The sequence below is a fragment of the Hemicordylus capensis genome, chromosome 3 (assembly GCF_027244095.1).
Source record: "Hemicordylus capensis ecotype Gifberg chromosome 3, rHemCap1.1.pri, whole genome shotgun sequence".
NCBI classification, from domain to species: Eukaryota; Metazoa; Chordata; class Lepidosauria; order Squamata; family Cordylidae; genus Hemicordylus; species Hemicordylus capensis.
The window spans coordinates 288,136,583-288,143,194 of NC_069659.1; the positions used below are offsets into that span (position 1 = coordinate 288,136,583).

Sequence of the window (6,612 nt, forward strand, 5' to 3'; positions counted from 1 at the left end):
ATGGCATAGAATTACTCCCTGTGTCTCCTGTATCTGCAGTAGGAAGCTGAGGTGCAGGCTGCTATTTCCTTTGTGGAGATTTGTACATATGGAACTATCACTACTGCATGAGGAACTGGAGATAGAAATGGCCCGGATCTGAGGTGAGAAGGGTGAGCTACTGCATACAAAACATAGACCTGAGCTGCAAAGTGCTGTATGTGCAATACAATGTGCAACATTGGAGGCTTCACTTCCACAAATCCTTTTGGCACACTACAGTGTGGATGTAAATATAATGAACTATACGTATTTATCAGGGCTGCTCAACTTCAGCCGTCCTGCAGATGTTGACCTACAATTCCCATAATCCCTGACGATTGGCCACTTGTGGTTGGGGATTATGGGAGCTGTAGTCCAAAAACAGCTGGAGGGCTGAAGTTGAGCAACCCTCTATTAGATGCTACTTGCTTGGTCATCTGATTGCTGATTTTCTGGGACAAGGGATGCACTGATGAAGGCAACATGTTTGGAAATGTTTGTATCCTGGACTTTGGGCACAAGGGAAAGGTGATCCCTTTAATTTGTTGTTCAGGCTATTTGCTTTTCGGTATGTGCAAAACATTAAATTATACAATAGCTCCTTCTGCAGTTAGTACTGCCATCTGTCACTGATTATATATTTAAATTGTAGAACTAAATGAAACTCCACAACTTCCGCTCTTTAACTTCCCTATGAGAACAGACTGCCCTTGGCCCCTGTCCCAGATCTGCCCTACAACTTGTAAGGCACTGCCCAAAGGGCTTCCAGATCAACTGCACTGCAGTTCAGTCCAAACAAAAAGGCATTTTGGAATGTGCATTCAGGAAGCTTCTTTTTCTAAGGATCTCTGTTTCAAACTGCTCCCCAGAATAGCCCTCACACTGCTCTGTGGGTGTCTCATATCATTTGCTGAGTTGCCTACAGAGGTTCTTCTTTTTTTAAAAGCACACTGCCCCATCAACACAAAGGACCACTTGTTAGAACTTTCCAGAGAATAGAGGACTTACATAGCGTTCCTCAAACAGTTTTAGCCATAGAGAAATTTGGTGCTCATGGACTTATCCCCATTTCCCAGAAGGCAAGGATGTGAAACATGACTGACCTGAAATAGGCGGTATTTTGATCTCTCCATCAGGAACCTGGAAAATTCCCTGCCACTGTTGGGTTGACAGTTAATTATGACTTTAGCAGTGCATTCTGCAAAGACAAAGTTGCTTCAAGAACTGAGCCTTGATGGGTGTCAGGTTAGGTTGGGGTAATGGATGGCCTTGCTCAAATCCAGACCTCAAAGTTATTTTCTCCAGCTCAGGATTCTTGAGGCCAGTGGCTTAAACCACAGTCCAGCAGAAAATACTGCTCTGTTGATCTAGCAGTGGCCACACTCTTAATATTTAAACATGGCCTGGCCAGTCCAGAGATTCCATCCTGCCTGCCAATTACCACTGCAGGTTGCACACAGTGTTGCCTCTAATTTTTTTCATATGTGTGCAGAATGAGTTTTGTTCTGGCAGTATCAAGGCAGTGTGCGTGCACATGCATTCAATGTGGGGCCATCCTGATTCAACCTGAGCAGGATCTAAAATGGACATCAGAAAATATGTGAGCATGCGCACATGTGTACGCCTTAGAGGGAACAGTAGTTGCACATCCCTTCCATCCCTAAAGAGCGCTTTTTAGAGACCTAAAGACTAAAGCAGGTCCTCAAATTCAGGGGTTCCTAGTTCAAACACTGGCATCCATGATAATGGGTATGCTTCATAGTCCACCACCACCACCACACACACACACACACACACACACACAATGTTGATACACAAAGTGGCTGACATACTGCAATATGTTTCATCTGCCTTGTAATGAAACAAGCAGAGGTGCTCTTACCCCTGGACTTTGGGGCTGAAGTCCAGGGCCTCCACACCCGCTAGGGGCCTCCAAATCCCTTTTAGTCTGTCCTAGGTGGTGTGGTCACATTTAAAATGTGTTAAAAATACTGTGTGTGGGAGTGGGGGTGGGCCTCTAAAGGCCTTTAGGTTCAGGCTCCAAAATTACATACGAGCACCTCTGGAACAAGTGTGCAATTGCACTAGAGCACTCTTGTGCAAAATGCAATAATTTGAATGACCATCTGCGCAATGATTGCATTTTGCACAAGAGCACTCTTGTGCAACTGCACACACATTTGGTTACAAGATAGATGGGACATTACAGTATGTCAGCCAGAGGCTGTTTTAAGAGAACATAGCAGTTGTAGGGGAAATGGTTATGCTAGCAGTTGTTTTGTCTAGCAGTCTTAAAGTTTAGCCATACCAGGAAACGGTATGATTTTTAGATATGCAGGGTGGATAGCAAGAATCCCAAAATATGTGTGAAAAAGCAAATGCTAGCTTGGCCTGTTGGATCCTGGAAAGGGCATGAATGGGTGCCATTTAACCACTAATCAAGTCTGAGCTGGTGACCCAATGTACGAGCAGAGCAATGGGATTAATACAGTAGGTCCTTTTCAGATGCAGGGCAAAAGAAAAGACATCTTCACCTGTCTGTTATCAGAAAGAATTTATTTCAGGTTGTATATAGAAAGGTGTAGCTGTTTTTGTATTACTGGCTGCCGCCCTATATCGGCATCTGGAGGGGGGGGAGGGGTAAGTCCCCTCCCTAGATTAAGCCAATATTAACTGGATATCCCTTAGGTGCCAACTTTATATCCTGTACTTTTAGATGTGTGTGAAACACTGTGGCAACCGTATGGACTTCACAAACCTTCACCAAGCCCACCCAACTCCAGTCTCCAACAACAATCAGTGGAGGATCAAGTCAACTGATACTGAGGTTTGTTTCTCCTGTTGCCATGAAAAACAATCATAGACTTTCATCTTGCCTTTTCCATATATACATTCCCATTACAACGGATGAAGGATCAAGCAGTGCCTGTGTGTTCTGCAGTCTTTATTTTACTTTATTTTTTAAAAAGATTGCCTGGAAATATTCAGCTCCAATGGAAAATTATTCACTTCAGCATGGTAAAGCAAGCTTCATAACAGCTGCTAGTCAAAACTCTCTGAAGAGCTTCGCAGCCCCTCTGCACTTGAGGGAGTTGCAGGCTTCCTGTTCTCACAGCAAGATGGAGAAAGAGGGCCACCTTATGGTGCTTCACGTTACGTTCAAATATGCACAGAGCCAAGGGAAGCCCAGAATAAAAGTTCAAAGAATGGAAGGAGTCAATGTTAGAAGCACATCCCCCCAGCTCAGCTTAATACTTTTGTAGCATCCATAAATTCCCATGATACTGACAGTGATATGTCAGCAGCTGCATCTTACACATACAGCAATGAATTCTGGCCACAGAACGAATGCTAAGGCACACTATGTGTCACTGGCTGACATCCTGACAAAATTTACTCCGGGAAGCCCCACTGAAATTTAAAGGAAAGTTACGTTTGACATATCTAACTCGTCCTTTTGATTTCAATGGGACTTCAACTAAATTTGGTCAGGGTGACAGCTACTGACTCCCAAACCCACCCACCCCCATCAGGGGATGTCTCCTCCATAGCTCAATGGTAGAGCATCTGATTTCCATGAAGGATGACCCAAGTTCAATCCCTGGCATCTCCAGGTGGGGCTAGGAGAGAATTCTGCCTGAAACCCTGGAGAGCCATGGCCAATCAGAGTAGATAGTACCGAGTTAGATGTGACCCTAGGGTCTGACACGGTATAAGGCAGTTTCTTATGTCCCTAAGAGTCTGGCAGACTACAACTGTGCCCTTTGATTCACTAGGTAGCTCAAACAACCTGGAATTGTACTGTTTTAAGTCAGATTGTTGAACTATATGACTCTTACTATGTGGAAGTTATTAAAACCAAAGGAAGCATCAATAGAAATTCATCTTCTTATTAGAAACACTGCTGAATGTGCCATCTGTCAATCAAACAGGAGACAAGCTGCAGGGCATCAATATATAGGATGACTGAGGTCTTCTCTGAACTTCTCACATTATCCACTCCAGGTCCCTAATCCTGTCAGCATGTCCAGAGAACTTGGGTTCTGTGATTAGCTGGCATTGGCTGACTGTTCTCTACTCAGAACCCAAGTAGGAGCTATTCAGAGATGCAAACCGATCCAAAGGAGGGTCACCCCCAAATAATGTAACAAGGTTTAACAAGTTTGGATTGGCACATAAGCTACAAATGTAAGCAGCATAAACCTAGTCATAATAAGAGCAGAGCAGTCCCTAGTTCTGTCCGGAGCTGCTTCTTAGGAACAAGACTACTACATCTGATCAAGAGTACCAGGGGACAAAGATCCAAAACCTTCATCACTTCTCCCTCATGGAGAGGCAATGGAAGCCCCACTGTAAGGCTGATGTCATAGGTCTCCAGATCTCTGGATTTCCAGTTATCATAAGCTGGAAACAAAATACTTTTATGCTCCTAGCACAGTATCTCACAAAATATTTTGTTCTTGAAGACCAGATCCTAATTGGCATATATAAAATTCCCAAATTTTAGCTTTGTTTTGAAGCAAACAGTAAATGTCTCATCTGACTACAGGAATAGGTTGAAAACATTACCCTGGGGTATAATTATAGTTATTCTACTATACTCAAAGTTGTCACTTTCTGCATAGAGTTTGAAAAGAGGCTGAATGTTGAACATTTGGAGTTGGTGATGGGTTTGGCTTCAGTACTGTCCACCCTAAAGCTTTCTCTCTACTCACCAAAAATGCTTATTATTAGAACCTCCATGATCAGAAACACTATACCTGTTTTAACAGATGCTGGGGATAAAAACAAAGAATGGCTTCCTTCAGCATGTCCTGATGGTGAGTTCCCAGAGGCATCTGACTGCCATTATTGAATCTACAAAATGATGGACTAGATGTGTTTAATCCAGCAAAGCAATTTTTAAAAATAATAATTTTATTATCAAATACAGAAAAAAGAGAGCTACAAAAATCCAGGCATTATGTTACATTATACAATCAAACAAGATATAAGAATATCCTGACATTCTGTGAATAAAAAACAAGAAAAACAAACCTTTACAATATATATTTAACTATAAGATCTGAAAATGCAATTCCTAAGAGCTAGAGTTGTTCCACAAAAAGAACCATGAAAATCTATTTGTTAAATATCTGAGGTGAGAAAATCATTATACTGGAATGAAATTGGTGCATGCTGATAATCACACACTCCCATCTCTGCAAGGAAAGAAGGAAGACATTCTCTTATCATTCAGAGAGAGCACCAAAATCCACCAAGCAGAAACTAAGTATGTCGTTTTTTTCAATGATTATGCCATCTAGAGGCTGAAATGATGAAATACAGAGTGTGTGTTTTATGCTATGGGATTCCTTCTGATTTGATTTCTTTGACTGTTACCTTGGCCTAATGTTCCGCCTCTTCATGCAGTTCCCAGTCTTGCAATCCCTTTGCCTTCTAAATAGACTTGTAGCCAGCAGGGCGATAGGTTGGGCTGGACACTTCTAAATTTTTCTCTGCCCCTTCCACAATTTTACAAGCAATTTTCAAACCGTTATATTGTACTGTGATGAAGAGCAACTAAAGTGGTGAAGCCTGGCCCCACTAATATTTCTGATGCCCCCTAAACTTTAAGGCTGACTTTGGAAGCCTGCGGCAAAAAGTTATTTATTATGAAAAATGAAGGTTTGCTTCCTAGGCATAAGGAGTTGTTAAATGAATACATAACAGCCTGCTTTCAAGCAGTTACTTGGAAGTATTTCCAATGATTTTTAGTAAAATATACTTTCAGGTACATATACTTGGGCTGCAGCTTAGGAAGATGGGGACAGATTTAGACTAAATAAAAGAATCAGAAACAACCCTGATTTCATAATACTGAAAAGCACAAATACAAGACTGAGATTACAGCAAATAATTTAAATGAAAACATTCTTCATAAATGTGGGTTTTTCTTAGCAAGTTGTTTTCCTTGAAGGCAGAATGACTTTATAGAGGGTCTTTCCTGATAACTGCAGATCCTTTCCTGGGATGGATGATAATGCTGTTTCTCTTAGGACTTTACTAGTAATAGTCCCATCAAACAATCCACTTTCTGCATGTTATGGGAGGGACAGACCTAGCCTTGCTGCTGGAGAATGTCAGGTGCTTGTTTTTGGCTTTTAATTGTTGAGTGTGTGCAGTTTAATACTGGAGAAAATGAGATTATCACACAGCCTCTAAAGAGCAAAAGGAAATCAGGGAGAGGACAGGGGAAATATATATATAATGGCAAAACATTCAAATGGTAGGTGGAGCTGGGACTTGTGATGTGTCTCATTGTAATGTCATAGGCACCATCCAATAGGTGCTTGTGAATCCCAGGACCAGCACAACCATATTCTAGTTACCCCCAGCAACCTGGATTAGTGGCTAAAGTGTTGACAAAAAGAAATTTCAGTGCTTGTTGATGGCTGGTTCCATTTTTAGGGTGTTCCCCATTTATATCAAACAAACAAACAAACAAACAAAAATATAAATAATCATCATAATAAATAATTATAAAATAGTATAAATAATTATAATAATTATCTCAAATAAATAATAATAAATAATTATGAGTGAGAACAA

The 6,612-nt window shown here is 41.3% G+C and overlaps 1 long non-coding RNA gene across 2 annotated transcripts in view; it reads left to right on the top strand.

Moving 5' to 3' along the window:
- Window positions 1-5,367, top strand: part of LOC128349378 (uncharacterized) — a 30,726-nt gene extending 25,359 nt beyond the window's left edge. For both annotated transcript variants that reach the window (XR_008318783.1, XR_008318782.1), the window contains 3 exons: window positions 40-143; window positions 2,738-2,848; window positions 4,794-5,367. This is a non-coding gene — a long non-coding RNA (uncharacterized LOC128349378). The remainder of the gene's footprint in view (window positions 1-39; window positions 144-2,737; window positions 2,849-4,793) is intronic.
- The last annotated feature ends 1,245 nt before the right edge of the window (window positions 5,368-6,612 follow it).